Source organism: Mauremys reevesii, linkage group 1, assembly GCF_016161935.1.
Source record: "Mauremys reevesii isolate NIE-2019 linkage group 1, ASM1616193v1, whole genome shotgun sequence".
NCBI classification, from domain to species: Eukaryota; Metazoa; Chordata; order Testudines; family Geoemydidae; genus Mauremys; species Mauremys reevesii.
The window spans coordinates 334031481-334046553 of record NC_052623.1 but is presented as its reverse complement, the minus strand read 5'-3'; the positions used below and the strand labels follow the sequence as shown (position 1 = coordinate 334046553).

Below are 15073 nucleotides of genomic sequence, written 5' to 3'. Positions count from 1 at the left end.
ACTGGGAAGTCTTGGATCTGATCGCTGTGTGGGGCGAGGAGTCTGTGCTTTCGGAACTGCGCTCCAAAAAACGGAATGCAAAGACCTACGAGAAGGTCTCCAAAGCCATGGCAGACAGAGGATACAGCCGGGATACAATGCAGTGCCGCGTGAAAATCAAGGACCTGAGACAAGGCTACCAAAAAATCAAAGCGGCCAACGGACGCTCCGGAGCCCAGCCCCAGGCATGCCGCTTCTACGAGGCACTGCATGCCATTCTCGGTGGGTCTGCCACCACTGTCCCACCAGTGACCGTGGACTCTGACGATGGGATAGTGTCGACGGGCAGTTCCTCGGCGATGTTCGCAGACGGGGAAGATGACGAAGGGTTTGAGGAGGACGAGGCAGGCGACAGCGCTTACAATGCTGATTTCCCCGACAGCCAGGATCTCTTCATCACCCTCACAGAGATCCTCTACCAACCCTCCCCGGACGTTAACCCGGACCCTGAATCAGGGGAAGGATCAGTCGGTAAGTGCTATAAACATGTAAACATTTATTTTTGAAAGAACAGGAATGTTAACTATGTGAAAAGAAGGTCAATGTATATGGGGATACAACAGAAATCCTCTTGGGAGATCTCCACGAAGCTCTCCTGGAGGTAATCAAAAAGCCTACGCAAGAGGTTCCTGGGGAGAGCTGCCTTATTGGGTGCTCCATGGTAGCACACTTTTCCGCGCCAGGCTGTCATCAGGTATTCTAACAGACGTTTTGCAGCATGAGCTTTCGTGGGTGAATACCCACTTCTTCGGATGCAAGCAGTGGAAATTTCCACTGCTTGCATCCGAAGAAGTGGGTATTCACCCACGAAAGCTCATGCTGCAAAACGTCTGTTAGTCTATAAGGTGCCACAGGACTCTTTGCTGCTTCTACAGAACCAGACTAACACGGCTACCCCTCTGATACTTGACATCAGGTATTCTGGGAGCATTGCCTCCATGAGCATGGCAGCATAGGCCCCTGGTTTGTGCTGGCTTTCACGCAGCATGCGCTCTCTATCTGTCTCAGTGACCGTCCTCAGGGTGATCTCGCTCGGCGACTCCTGCATTTAATTAGGGGAATTAGTGTTATGTTAGTATTGGGAATGCTTCACTTTTCCTTTGCATAACAATAAGCGTCGGTTTACAGCCATGTGGTGGAGGCTGCAGAGGGGCAGCATACAGGGACAGCCACGAGGGGGTAGAACAGGGGCAGAGTTTATGCTTTCTGGATTGCCTGCAGCAGGAGGGCACTGCTATACATTAAGTTTTAAGCAGCCTAAAGTCTACGGCTTACCATGCCTGGCTGCTCCACGGATTCTGCTGTCCTGAACCGCTTGTCTGATCTCTAGTGCAAGACCCCAGGCAATGAAAGCGAAGGCCGAAAATTCGAACTTGTCCTGAGTGCGCATGAGATAGGTGCTGTGCATGGTCTTGTTCACAGAGACAGACTAGACTGTGTTCATTGTTTGCAAAAATGTATCTTTGTAAGGAATTCACTCCCTTTTTCCCATCACACAGCTGCGACTGTCTCCCGACCTGCCCCAGCATCCCCCTCCCAGAGGCTGGCAAAGATTAGGCGGCGAAAGAAAAAGACACGGGACGAGATGTTCGCTGAACTTATGGGCTGCTCCCGAGCCGAGGCGGCCCAGCACAGCCAGTGGAGGGAGAACCTCTCTCAGCAGTAGCGATCACACAGCGAACGGGAGGAGAGGTGGCGTGAGGAAGACAAGCAGGCGACTCAAACGCTGCTTGGACTAATGAGGGAGCAAATGGACACGCTCCGGCGCCTTGTCGATGTTCTGCAGGACCGCAGGCAGGAGGACAGAGCCCCCCTGTAGTGTATCTGCAACCGCCCTCCCCCGCCACAAAGTCCCATACCCCCCTCACCCAAAATAACAAGAAGGAGGGGCGCCAGGGGCCGTGAAAACTGTCACTCCACCCCAGCAGAGTGCTCAATTACCCAAAAGCTCTCATTCCCTAAATTTTGAGAAGTCCTTCCCTTCCTGACTCACCCAAGCCCCAATACCAGTTTCATCCCCTAACTGTCTAGTTGATTATTAAAAATACTTTGCTGTTAATTACTGTTTCCGTCATGTTTTTGTACAGAAGACTGTGTTTTTTGGGGGGAAGGGGGTTGGTAATTGCATAGGACAGTCACCTTTACCAGGGTACAGACACGGGGGCAGGATCAGCAGCAGGTCACACACACAGTGCAGTCAGTAGGCACCCTGGTCGGTATGGGAGGTGGTTTCCATGTTCTGTGTGGGTGGGGAGTACGTGACTTTGTAGCGGGGGAGGGCGGTTACAGATCTTATGCTGCAGTCCTTGTCCTGGACCACAGAGCCACGCAGCAGGGGAATCTGTAACCGTCCTCCCCCGCCACAAGGTCACATAGCCCCCGCACACAGAGTCCCAAAAAGGAGGGATGGCAGGCTCCGTTGAAACAACCAGTCCGGCACTGCGGACCGCTCTAGGAGCAGGAGCCTGTCATTCCTCGAGTTTAGAAGCGGTCTTTACATCACTACACACCCTACCCAGCACAGTCTGCATCCCAGTTTCAACCCTTTAACGCAAAGTCATTAATAAAGAAAACATAGTTAAGTAATAATGAAACATGGATTTTATTTTTACACGTGTGTTGGAAGGGGGGAAACGGGATGAACAGGGTATGTAACTGCAGAGGATAGTCAACAGTAACTGGGTAAAGAAACAGGGGCAGGTTCAGCTTCTCTGTAAAGAAACTGAATAGTCACAGGTCACGCTGCTCGCTGAGGAACCTAGCTTTCAAAGCCTCCCAGATGCACAGCGCTTCCCGCTGGGCTCTTCTAATTGCACGGCTGTCTGGCTGAGCATAATCAGCAGCCAGGCAATTTGCCTCAACCTTCCAACCCGCCATAAAGGTCTCCCCCTTGCTCTCACAGAGATTGTGGAGCACACAGCAAGTTGCAATAACAATGGGGATATTGGTTTCGCTGAGATCCGAGCGAGTCAGTAAGCTCCTCCATCTCCCCTTGAGACGTCCGAAAGCACACTCCACCACCATTCTGCACTTGCTCAGCCGGTAGTTGAAGAGTTCCTTCTCACTGTCCAAGGTGCCTGTATAGGGCTTCATGAGGCAGGGCATTAGCGGGTAGACTGGGTCCCCGAGGATCACTGTAGGCATCTGCACATCCCCAACAGTTATTTTGTGGTCTGGGAAGAAACTACCTTCCTGCAGGTGTCTAAACAGACCAGAGTTCCTAAAAACACGCACGTCATGAACCTTGCCCGGCCACCCGACGTTGATGTTGGTAAAACGTCCCCTGTGGTCCACAAGTGCTTGCAGCACCATTGAAAAGTAGCCCTTTCGGTTAATATACTGGCTGGCCTGGTGGGCCGGTCCCAGGATAGGGATGTGAGTTCCATCTATAGCCCCACCGCAGTTTGGGAATCCCATCGCGGCGAAGCCATCTATGACGACCTGGACGTTTCCAAGGGTCACTACCTTTGAGAGCAGTAGCTCAACGATTGCGTAGGCTACTTGCATCACAGCAACCCCCACGGTAGATTTGCCCAAGCCAAAGTGGTTCGCTACTGACCGGTAGCTGTCTGGCGTTGCAAGTTTCCAGAGGGCTATGGCCACTCGCTTCTGCACACTCAGGGCTGCTCGCATCCGGGTGTCCTTGTGCTTCAGGGCAGGGGACAACAAGTCACACAGTTCAAGGAAAGTGCCCTTACGCATGCGAAAGTTTCGCAGCCACTGTGATTCATCCCAGACCTGCAGCACTATGCGGTCCCACCAGTCCGTGCTTGTTTCCCGGGCCCAGAATCGCCGTTCCACAGCATGAACATGACCCATTGCCACCATGATCTCCACGGCGCGGGATCCCGTGCTTTCTGAGAGGTCTGTACCACTCTGACACTTCATGTCCTCACCGTGCTGCCGGAGCCTCCTCGCCCAATTTCTCAGCAGCTGACTGTGGAAGAGGTGGACGATAAGGTGCGAGGAGTTGACAACGGCCATAAGTGCAGCGATGATCGCAGCGGGCTCCATGCTCGCAGTGCTGTGGCGTCCGCGCTGTCACTCACCAGAAAAGTGCGCGAACTGATTGCCCGCCGGCGGGAGTGACGGTTGAATGACGACAGTTACCCAAGACCACCCTCGACACATTTTCCCCCCCAGCATGCATTGTGGGGAAATCCCAGAATTCAAATGGGCAGCGGGGACTGAGGGAACTGTGGGATAGCTTCCCACAGTGCACCGCTTCCAATGTCAACGCTTGCCCCGTTAGTGTGGACTCACAAAGTTGAATTAGTGTCCTTAGTGTGGATACACAAATTCGACTTTGTAAGGTCGATTCCACAAATTCGAGTTAAGTTGAATCGAACTACTCTTGTAGTGTAGACATACCCTTAGATTCTAAACCACAGTGATGCCACCAATTTTTAAACATTATGCACATCTGCTATGCTATCAAACCTTCTGAACCCAGAACTCCCCCACCACTTACCTAGCCATCATTCTAAGATAAACCTTAGGAGAACAAACAAGCTTTCCAATGCAAGTCAAAGGACAAAAAAATAGAGAGACAATTAAACACAGCAGCCAACATAAATATAGTACTAACAGGTAGGGCTGGTAAGCCAGTCTACTGAGCTGTCAAATAATGTCAAATGATCAATCAACTGATCGCCTATTCTTTAACCAGTCAAATATTGTCAAATATTCCAGCAAGAATGCCCTGGTGTAGGTGGCAGCATACCTTATGATTCTATCATGGTGCTATCTGTTAGCAAGCCTACTTAAATGTCTTGATCACTCATTTTACTACCATCTGTTGGGAAAGAGACAAACTAATTGAAAGCTGAGCATCTTGACTGGCAGGAGTATTCTCGATCAAAGTGTATGCATATATGTGTATATATATCTTTATTTGTATGCTAGACCATCAATGTAAATGGCAGTTCACAAAACAAATTAAACGACATGGCTCTAAACTGTAACTAGAAGAAATTAACTCAGAAGGGTGTGGGGGCAGGAGGGAGATGAACCGCCACTAAGTCTTTCCCTTAACAAACAGAAGTTTCACAGCTATTAAACTCCCTCTAACAACTCCCCAACTCTCCACAGAGCAAACAACACACATTAAATGCCCATGTAAACAAACCCCCACTCCTCCCCTCTCAACAAAAATCCCATTCACAATACAGCCACAGAGCCAAACCTTGCTGAGAATATAAAAAGTTCCATGCTAATGAGGGAGTGTGACATAACATTTTTATTGCGGTCCCTCCTTTCCTGATGCTGCTTATGTTTGCTGCAAAGAGGAAGGGGCATCTGCTGCCTGCCCCATGCCCCTCCACATGATCTAATAGTCTGTAATGGTCCTGGGAGGGAGAGGGCAGCATACCCAAAAACATTTTGACTGGTGGAATCTTCTGTAGCAGCAGCACTTAGAAACAGAACTGAATTTCTACTGACTGGTTAGAATACAAGAGATACTTCATTATATCTTTTTATTTTTGTAATGCTCTCTAGATTAACGACATAATAAATTAGGTAGAGTCAGGGAAAACAAAAATAATTTATATTAATTTTTTTTGCTAGACATGAACATGGAAAAACTGTTAAAGCTAAGTACAAGCTCTGTTCTTCCACATACATAACACACGGAGAAAGAATGGAGAAGCACTCGTTGAATTCTTGTGACATATGTCTACTGCTGTCAGATTTAGATTATTGCAATCAATAGTAAGAAAGGGAAAACTGGAGGGTGATTTGGCAGTCACACTGGGCGGCTGTCCACGTCACCCACCCTTAAGGCTGGCCCCGCGGAGCAGCGACCGGCCGGCAGAGTGGAGCAGCGAGTGGCTGGCAGGGCAGCCGATGCCAGAGCAAGTGCAAGGATAGCAGAACAAGCAAGGTGCCTTTCCCCCCCGTGCCAACGTGGGAGGTGAACTCAAGCAGATGCACCTCTGAACTCTGGGTCTTTACTGATCCAAGACAACAATTGTGAGAGGAGTATGATGAAGGGAGGTGCGCGTTAAAAGAACTTTTGGTTGTTGGACTCAAAAACCTGAGGCAACGTACTCTGGGATGAATGTTTTGCTGATGGTTTTATGTTTAATAATCCTACTTACAATGTTTTCCTAAATTAATGACAGGTTATTTCCCTCCTTCTATTTAAAGTTTCTTTTCTACACTCAGACTCTGTGCTTGTGAGAAGAGAAGTATTGCCTCTTAGAGGCACCCAGGAGATGGTGTGTAATTTTCCCAGATTACTGGGTGGGGGCTCAATCTGGTTCCGTATTGTATTATTAAAATGGACCCCTGAATACTGAACCCATCTCTTATTGCTGCTGACACCACCTGGCAGAAGGGTTACAGTCGCATTTGAAAAGTTTTAGATTTAAGTGTTAACTCTACGTTAATTTCATGGATGACAATGACATCTTTAAAATGTAAGAAATGCAAGTATGAAGAAGAAAACCAAAGTTTTAAACCAGAACGGGAGAAAGATTTTGCATTCACTATTAAAGGTGGCAAATCCCTATGCCTTACCTGCAATGCATCACTCATTCATTACAAAGCGAGCAACTTGAAACGTCACTATGAAACGAATCACAATAACTTTTTGTCTAAATAGCCTCCTGAATCAAAATTAAGGAAAAACAAGCTAACCGCATTAAAATTACCCCTAAACAGTCAACAGACACTATTTTTGGTGTTCAGTAAGAAAGATGACACAATAACCAGAGCTAGTTTTATGTCATCAAATATTGCTCATGCTAAATTGCCACACTGCGATGGAGAATTTGTTAAGAAGAATATTGCAGAAGTGGTTGCAATTTTAGATCCAAGTAACACAAAACTTCAACGACTACTGAAGTAAATTCCAATTTCTCACCACACTACAGAGAGGCATATCTCCCAAATCAGTGCTGATGTTGCAAACAAGATGCAAAACAACCTAAAGAATTCTCTAGCATTCAGCCTCGTTGTCAACAAGTCCACAGATATACAAGATAAACCACAACTAGCAGTATTTGTTTGCTATGTTTCCGCAGATGTAATTGTGAAAGAAGAAATGTTGGTCTCAGTGGCGCTAAAAGAAAAAAAACCATCATGTTGACATAAAGAATGTGTGACAGGTTAGATCACCGAACCCCCCTTGTGAACTGCTACCTGATGTGCCAAGACTACTTCTGCCCCTGCTTTCCCTCTGCCAGCCTGGGAATCCAGCACCCTGTTTTGCTGAGCCAGACACTCCCGTCTGCTCCAACACAGACCCAGGGTCTGAACCAAGTGCCCAAAAGCTACAGACTTAACTGAAAACAGCTTACAGAAGTGTGCTTGTCTTTAACACTCAGATGCCCAACTCCCAATGGGGTCTAAACCCAAATAAATCCATTTTACCCTGTATAAAGCTTATGCAGGGTAAACTCATAAATTGTTTGCCCTCTATAACACTGATAGAGAGATATGCACAGTTGTTTGCTCCCCCAGGTATTAATACGTACTCTGAGTTAATTAATAAGTAAAAAGTGATTTTATTAAATACAGACAGTAGGATTTAAGTGGTTCCAAGTAGTAACAGACAGAACAAAGTAAGTCACCAAGCAAAATAAAATAAAACGCACAAATCTATGTCTAATCAAACTGAATACAGATAATCTCACCCTCAGAGATGCTTCAGTAAGTTTTTTCCTCAGACTGAACACCTTCCAGGCCTGGGCACAATTCTTTCCCCAGGTACAGCTCTTGTTCCAGCTCAGGCGGCAGCTAGGGGATTTTTCATGATGGCTCCTCCTCCTTTTGTTCTGTTCCACCCATTTATATATCTTTTGCATAAGGCAGGAATCCTTTGTCTCTCTCTGGGGTCCCACCCCCTCCTTCTCAATGGAAAGACACCAGGTTAAAGATGGATTCCAGTTCAGGTGACATGATCACATGTCACTGCAAGACTTTGTTACTCACTTGCCAGCACACACGTATACAGGAAGACGTACAGGTAAAACAGCCATCTGCAGCCAATTGTCCTGGTTGATGGGAGTCATCAAGATTCCAAACCACCATTAATGGCCCACACTTTGCATAATTACAATAGGCTCTCAGAGTTATATTTCATATTTCTAGTTTCAGATACAAGAGTGGTACATACAAATAGGATGATCACACTCAATAGATAATAAGCTTTGTCATGATACCTTACAAGAGATCTTTTGCATGAAACATATTCCAGTTACTTTATATTCACTCATTAGCATATTTTTATAAAATCATATAGACTGGGATGTCACAGAATGCACTTGACGAAGATTGACAAATGCCAATGTACCACTGGATAAATTTGTCAGTGATGCAATGGATGGAGCACCTGTAATGGTTGGGGGTGGGGGGCGAACCTTGCCGGATTCTTGAAAAGTGATCCCAAATTTCCAGAGTTTCTCCCTGTTCATTGCATCATCCATCGTGAACATCTTGCAAGCAGATACTTCAATTATGAAAATGTTATGAAGACGGTCCTAAAAATTGTCAGTTTACCCTCTCACATGGGAAGACTCATCAACAGTTCAAAAATTTCATCAAAGAGCTGTGTCTTGAAGACAAACCTAATGATGTCTCTTTCTGCTGTATTGTAAGGTGGTTATCAATCAGCAATGTCTTAAATAGGTTTGTGTTGGAGCCTATCAATGCTTTCCTTGAAGAAAAAGAAAAGTCCTATCCACAACTGGAAGATGAGCAATGGATGTAAGATCTGATGTTTTTCACTGATATTATGCAGCATCTGCAAACTCTCAAAGTGGCACTCCAAGGGAAGGATAAGATTATTTCTGACCTTACTCAGACTGTCTTCAGCTTCCAGAACAAGTTAAAGTTTCTGCAAAGAGACATAGTGTCAAGGGACTTCAACTACTTTCCCCATCTCCAGGGTAGGGAAACACTTTCCCTGAAATTGAAGTAGAAGAAGATCACAAACTCAAGGAATACAGAGGCAAATTACAAGGACTGCTTGATGACTTTCAGACCAGGCTTGAACACTTGCACAAGTTGAGATCCTGCTCTGGCTTTCTTTTAAGCCCATTCATGGTTAATATGATCAATGACAGCAGTCTGATTCCCAAAATTGTGATTAGGGAAACATCTACTCTAGAAATGTAACTACTGGAACTCCAGGAGGACCAGTCTCTAAAGATGCTACATAAAACACAGTCTACAATTGAGTTCCGGAAACAAGTACCGAAGTATCCTCAGCTCAAGAGGACTAGTGTGTGACTCATTTAAATTTTTGGCACAATTTACTTCTGTGAATCACTGTACCCAGTGATAACGTTTGTAAAACCGAAACATCGTGCAGTCCTTACAAATCAACATCTAATCAAGCTCCTCCGTACCTCCTTGACAACATATCAACCAGATTTCCAAAAACTTACGACCAGGATGGAGACCCACAAGGCCTCTAGCTCTAGCAGTAATTAGCCACGATACAGTAAGTAGGATGTTAATATTTTTTAAAATGCATGTGTAAAGGCTATGTGTGACTTGTGGCTCTCGAAATTCTGAAGAGTACTGTATGCAGCTGGGAGGGTAAGTTTGGCCACCTCTGGCATAGGGCATCGCAAACATGCGTATTGAACTCCAGGTGGCCGCTCTGCAGATGTCCTGCAGTGGAATGTCTGTTAGAGATGCCATGGAAGCAGCTTGTAGAGTGAGCTGTGATACTCCCAGGGGAAGGAATGTTCGCTACCTGGTATCGCTGTAAGATGCATCCCGAGACCCACTTAGGAATCTTCTGGGAGGATATGGTTTGCCCAAGCAATTTCTCTGTTATGGCAATAGAGTGTCGCGGTGATTTCCTAATGGACTTGATTCTTTACAGGTAGAATGTCAGGACATGCCAGACATCGAGGGAGTGAAGTATCCTGTCTTCAGAGGAAGTGTGAGGTTTCGGGAAAAATACATGTGTATTATTTGATTGAAGTTAAACTTAGAAACAATCTTGGGAAGAAACCCAGGATATAGTCATGCCCAGCCAAAAACATGTCCACTGGGCCTGACAGCAGGTTCTAGTAGTCTCTTTTCTACTCTTAAGGACCACCTGAATGGGGCCAAACACAAGTGTTCTATTTCTGACGCCAATGCAAAAACCAGGCCATGAGGTGGAGTGAGCCTGGATTGGGATGCTTAGTCTTCCCCCTGTCCTGGGTTAGGAGATCTGGGAATGGGCGGATCCTGATTGGTGAGCAGACAGACATCGTTAGAAGTTCCATGAACCAGAACTGTCTGGGACAGAGAAGTTCAAGGAGAATGTTGACTTGTTTGCAGCATACCTTCCCTACGACCTGAGGAAGCAGGGGAATGGGAGGAAAGGCATATCTGAGTCTGTTCATCCCAGATATCAGCAAAGCATCGCCATGGGAATTACAACCCATGGCTTCGACGGAACAATATAGGTGAGCTTTCCATTCATTTGGATGCAGAGAGGTCCCATTGCACAGTACCCCACGGTGTAAATATTTTGCTTAGGACTGTGTCATGAATTTCCCACTCATGGTCTGTCAAGAAGCTTCTGCTTAATTTCTCTGCCAGAGAGTTGTGAATACTGGGAAGATACACTGCCTGTATTGTGATGCGGTGCCTGATACACCAGTTCCAAATCTGACAGCTTCCTGACAGATGAGACAAGATTTCATTCCTCCATGTTTGTTTATATAGACCACCATGTGATATCTTCCGACATTACCTATATATGGAGTGAGTGTATAAGCAGAAGGAAGGCCTTGTACACAAGGCAGACGGCCCTCAGTTCCAGTAAGTTTACATGTAGTCTGGCCTTTCATGGGATCCAGGTACCCTGAGCAGTGTGGTTGTCCAGGTGAGCACTGCACGCAAGGAGGGAGGCATCCGTCACATTGGTGGCCCTGGGGTAAAAAGGCTGAAACCTTTTGTGCCCCAAAACTCCCACCATGATCTTTTCCAGGTTCAACCACCAAGTTAAGGAGGTGACTACTCTGTCAAACACAACCACCCTGGAGTTGATGTGGTACTTGCATGGTTGACAGATCAAGTGGAGCCAACCCTGCAAGTACCACAAGTGGAGTTTGGCGAAAGGAGTCACGTAGGTGCATGCCTAACAGTGAGAGGCACTGGTGCACTGTGGTTCATGGTTTGTGGGTGACGTGTGAAATCTGGTTGCTCATTGCAGGATACCCTTCTGAGGAGGGGATCGCTCTCACGGAAACCGAATCCAGCTTTGCCCCTATAAAGTTTATTGACATTGTGGGTAATAAAACAGATTTTTCTTCATTTATGCAAACACCTACGGCTGTTAAAAGTTGTATGAGAAATCCTGTTACCAACCTGACCTACTGATGAGATCAGTCTACCAGGAGCCAATCATCCAGGTATGGGAATACTGTAGAGCCCTGGCATCTTATCTGGGCTGCTACCACAGAGAAAAACTTTTGTAAATACTCTGGGTGCTGAAGCCAGCCCAAAGAGGAAGACTCAAAAACTGGAAGTGTTCCTGGCATACCATGAAATGCAGGAACTTCCTGTAGGATGGGCAAATGTCCACATGGAAATACGTGTCCTTCATGTCAAGACCCATGAACCACATTCCTCCCTGAAGGGAGGGGTTATAGATACCGGTGTAATCATCCGGAATATTAGCTTCTGAATTAAAATGTTGAGTTGCCAAAGGTCCAAGATGGGTCTCCACCCTCCATCTCTTTTGGGGATGAGGAAATACGGGGAGTAGAACTCTCGCACATGAGAAACTCTATGGAGTATCCCTGGTGGATAATCTCCAGAACCCAGCTGTCTGTGCTGATCTTGTTCCAATTGCAGGCGAAGCGTGTAAGAAGCCCTGCAAAGAGGATAGGGAATGGGGTGGTTAGCATCAGTGGATCTCAACCAACATGTCAAAAATGGCTTTTGGACACTGGTTAAGAGTGAGCAGAGGCGGTAACTGTAGAAGGGACTTAGAAGCAAGGCCTCTGAATCTTTTGGCATTTGCACAGAGGCTTGCTGTGACCTGGTAATAAGATGCATGAGGAGGCGGTGGTCTTGGTCTACAGGATTGCCTCTGGTGTTTCCGCCTGCGGCTGGAGTATAAATCCCCAAGGAACGCAGTCGATCTCAAGTCTTTTAGTGAATGCAGGGACTCATGTATTTTCTTATTGAAGAGATTCAACTCATCAAAAGGGAGGTTCTGGATGATGTTTTGCACCTCCGTACAAAGTCTGATGATTGCAGAAAGAATCCCTCCTCATGACTGGACCAGCGGAAGTCATGTCCACCATATCCACTGCATCCTGGAGGGCTACTTTTGCCACTGGCTTCCCTGCATCTAAATGAGACCAAAATTGGGCCCTCTCTTTGTGGGAAGCTTATCTGTGAAGTCTGCAAGCCTGGAATAGGTATTAAAATTATATTTTGCTAACAACGCTTGGTAGTTAACGACATGAAATTGCAAACCTGTGGAGAAGACCTTTCCCACCCCAGGAGGTCCAGTCTCTTAAAGCCTTTATCTGCTAGGGTGGTCCTTTGATAGTATGACCAAGCCCTTTCAGAAGCCGCCTGAACCACCAGCAAGTTTGGGGCAGGATAGAAGAATAAGAACTCAGCCCCTTTAGCAGGAACAAAATAACATAGAATCATAGGGTTAGAAGGGACCACAAGGGTCATCTAGTCTAACTCCCTGACAAGATACAGGATTTGTTGTTTCTAAACCACCTCTCAGTCCTTTTCGGTGCAGGGACAGAGGATGCCAGAGTGTGCAATACTGCTCTTGGTGGTTCTAGTATAGCTTCATTGATGGGCAGGGCCACTTTACTCGGTCCCTGCGGCTGCAAGATGTCCAGAAGCTGGTGTTGAGGGTCTTGGACCTCCTTTAACAGGATCTAGAGGTCACTGGAAACTCTTTATAACAACTCCTGGTGTTAGCAGTGGTCATCCGGTGGAGAAGGCAAAGGAGGAGTGACTGACTCATGCAGGAATGAGGAAACTGCATCCATTCATACTCGTGGCTCTGGTTCCACCTCTTCCTCCTCATACACCGATGGAACCAGCTGATGAGAGGAAGAGAAGCGGTACGAGTCTCCAGAGGGCCTTGATGCCTATCATAAGGATCCCATGAACCCCAATAAGGTCAGAAAGAGGAATCAATTGGTTGCAGGCTCTCCAAGGAAATCAGTACCAGCAGTCCTGGAGGGGGGAGGGTTGTATCCAGCGGAACGGCAAGCACAACCCCTTGACCGCCGGCTCCCCCCACCCTCAGTTCCTTCTTTACAGAAACTCCAACAGTGGGGAAGGAGGGTGGGTTGTGGAATGGACATGAGCAACACATATTGAAGAACACCAGTTACAGAAAAAGGTAACTGTCTTTTCTTCTTCGAGTGCTTGCTCATGTCCATTCAACTTAGGTGTCTCCCAAGCAGTACCCCTCAGAGATGGGTAGGAGTTCATGGACATGTAATTTGCAACACAGTTCTGCTGAACCCAGTGTCATCCCTGGCCTGCTGAGCGATGGCATAGTGAGTCATGAACGTGTGCGCCGAGGACCAAGTCATGGCTCAAGAGATATCCTGGATCGGGAAGTGTGCCAAGAAGGCCGCCGAAGATGCCTGAGCTCTGGTCGAGTGGGCTCTGATGATCAGCAGCGGAGGGACTCCTACCAGCTCATAGCAGGTCCAAATGCAAGAGGTGATCCAGTTAGAAATCCTCTGACTGGACACTGGGAGACCCTTCAGCTGTAGAGGTGAAAAGCTGAATCGACTTATGGAAAAGTTTTGTCCAATCTAGGTAGAAAGCCAGGGCCCTTCTTATGTCCAAAGCATGAAGGCGCCTCTCTTCACCAGTTTCAGGCACCTTGGGGCAGAAGACCGGAATGAAGATGTCCTGGCGCATGTGGAAAGTAGACACCACCTTGGAAAGTAAGGCCGGATGGGGTCAGAGCTGAACTTTGTTCTTACAGAAGACCATGTACAGCGGTTCTGAGGCCAAGACTTGCAGCTCGGAGAATCGCCCCCGACATCACCACCACCAGGAAAGCTATCTTCCACAATCGGTGAGACAGGGAGTATGAGGCCAAAGGCTCAAAGGGCGGGGGACCAAACTTGTGGGAAAAGTCTCTCAAGACCTCTGAGGAATCTGACCATCATGAAAGGCGCAAATGGCCACCAGATGCACTCTGACAGAAGAGTATGCCAGGCCCTGGTTCCTCAAATGAAACAGGTAGTCTAAAACTGACTAAACCAAAGAATGTGAAGAAGAGATGCCCCATTCGGCCACCCAGCAGGAGAATCTCGTCCACTTTGCCAGGTAAGTCTGTCTAGTCGAGGGCTTTCTACTCTCGAGGAGGACCTTCTCGACCCCTTCCAAACAGGCCTGTTCCTCAGGGTTCAGCCATGCAACATCCATGCCGTGAAGTGGAGGGATGCGAGGTTGGGGTGCAAGAGTTGACTGTGATCCTGTGACAGCAAGTCCAGTCGGTTCGTCAGGCTCTCTGCCAGCCTCAATAACGTCCCAAACCAGTGCTGGTGAAGCCACGCCGGGACAATCATGATCACCTGAGCCTTGTCTCTCTTGATTTTCGCTAGGACCTTACTGACGAGTGGAATCAGAGGGAACACGTACATCAGGCTTCCTGCCCACGACAGGAGGAAGGCGTCGGAGGAGGAGCTCTTGCCCAGACCCCATGTGGAGCAGAACCTGTGGCACCTCCTGTTCTGCCTGGTGGCAAACAAATCCACTTGGGGAGTTCCCCACCTCTGGCCAATCATGCCTGCTACCTCTGGGTGGAGCATCCACTTGCGGTGAGAGGATAAGTCCCTGCTTATGTGATCCACTAGCATGTTCTTGGCACTCAGGAGGTGACACACTTCTAGGTGGATTCCATGGTCAATGCAGAAGTCCCAGAGACGGAGTCCCTCATGGCAGAGGATCACGCTCCCACTTGTCTGCTGTTGTAGAACATTGAGGCTGTGTTATCCATCAAGACTGACTACTCTGCCTGACAAGTGAGGCAGGAAGACCATGCATGCCCTATGTACCATCCTGAGCTCTTTGA

At 47.4% G+C, this 15073-nt stretch overlaps 1 protein-coding gene across 10 annotated transcripts in view; it reads right to left on the bottom strand.

Annotated features, from left to right (window-relative positions):
* The window catches only part of SRPK2 (SRSF protein kinase 2), a 273846-nt gene that overhangs the window by 194063 nt on the left and 64710 nt on the right, over positions 1-15073 (bottom strand). The gene's annotated exons all lie outside the window — the stretch shown is intronic.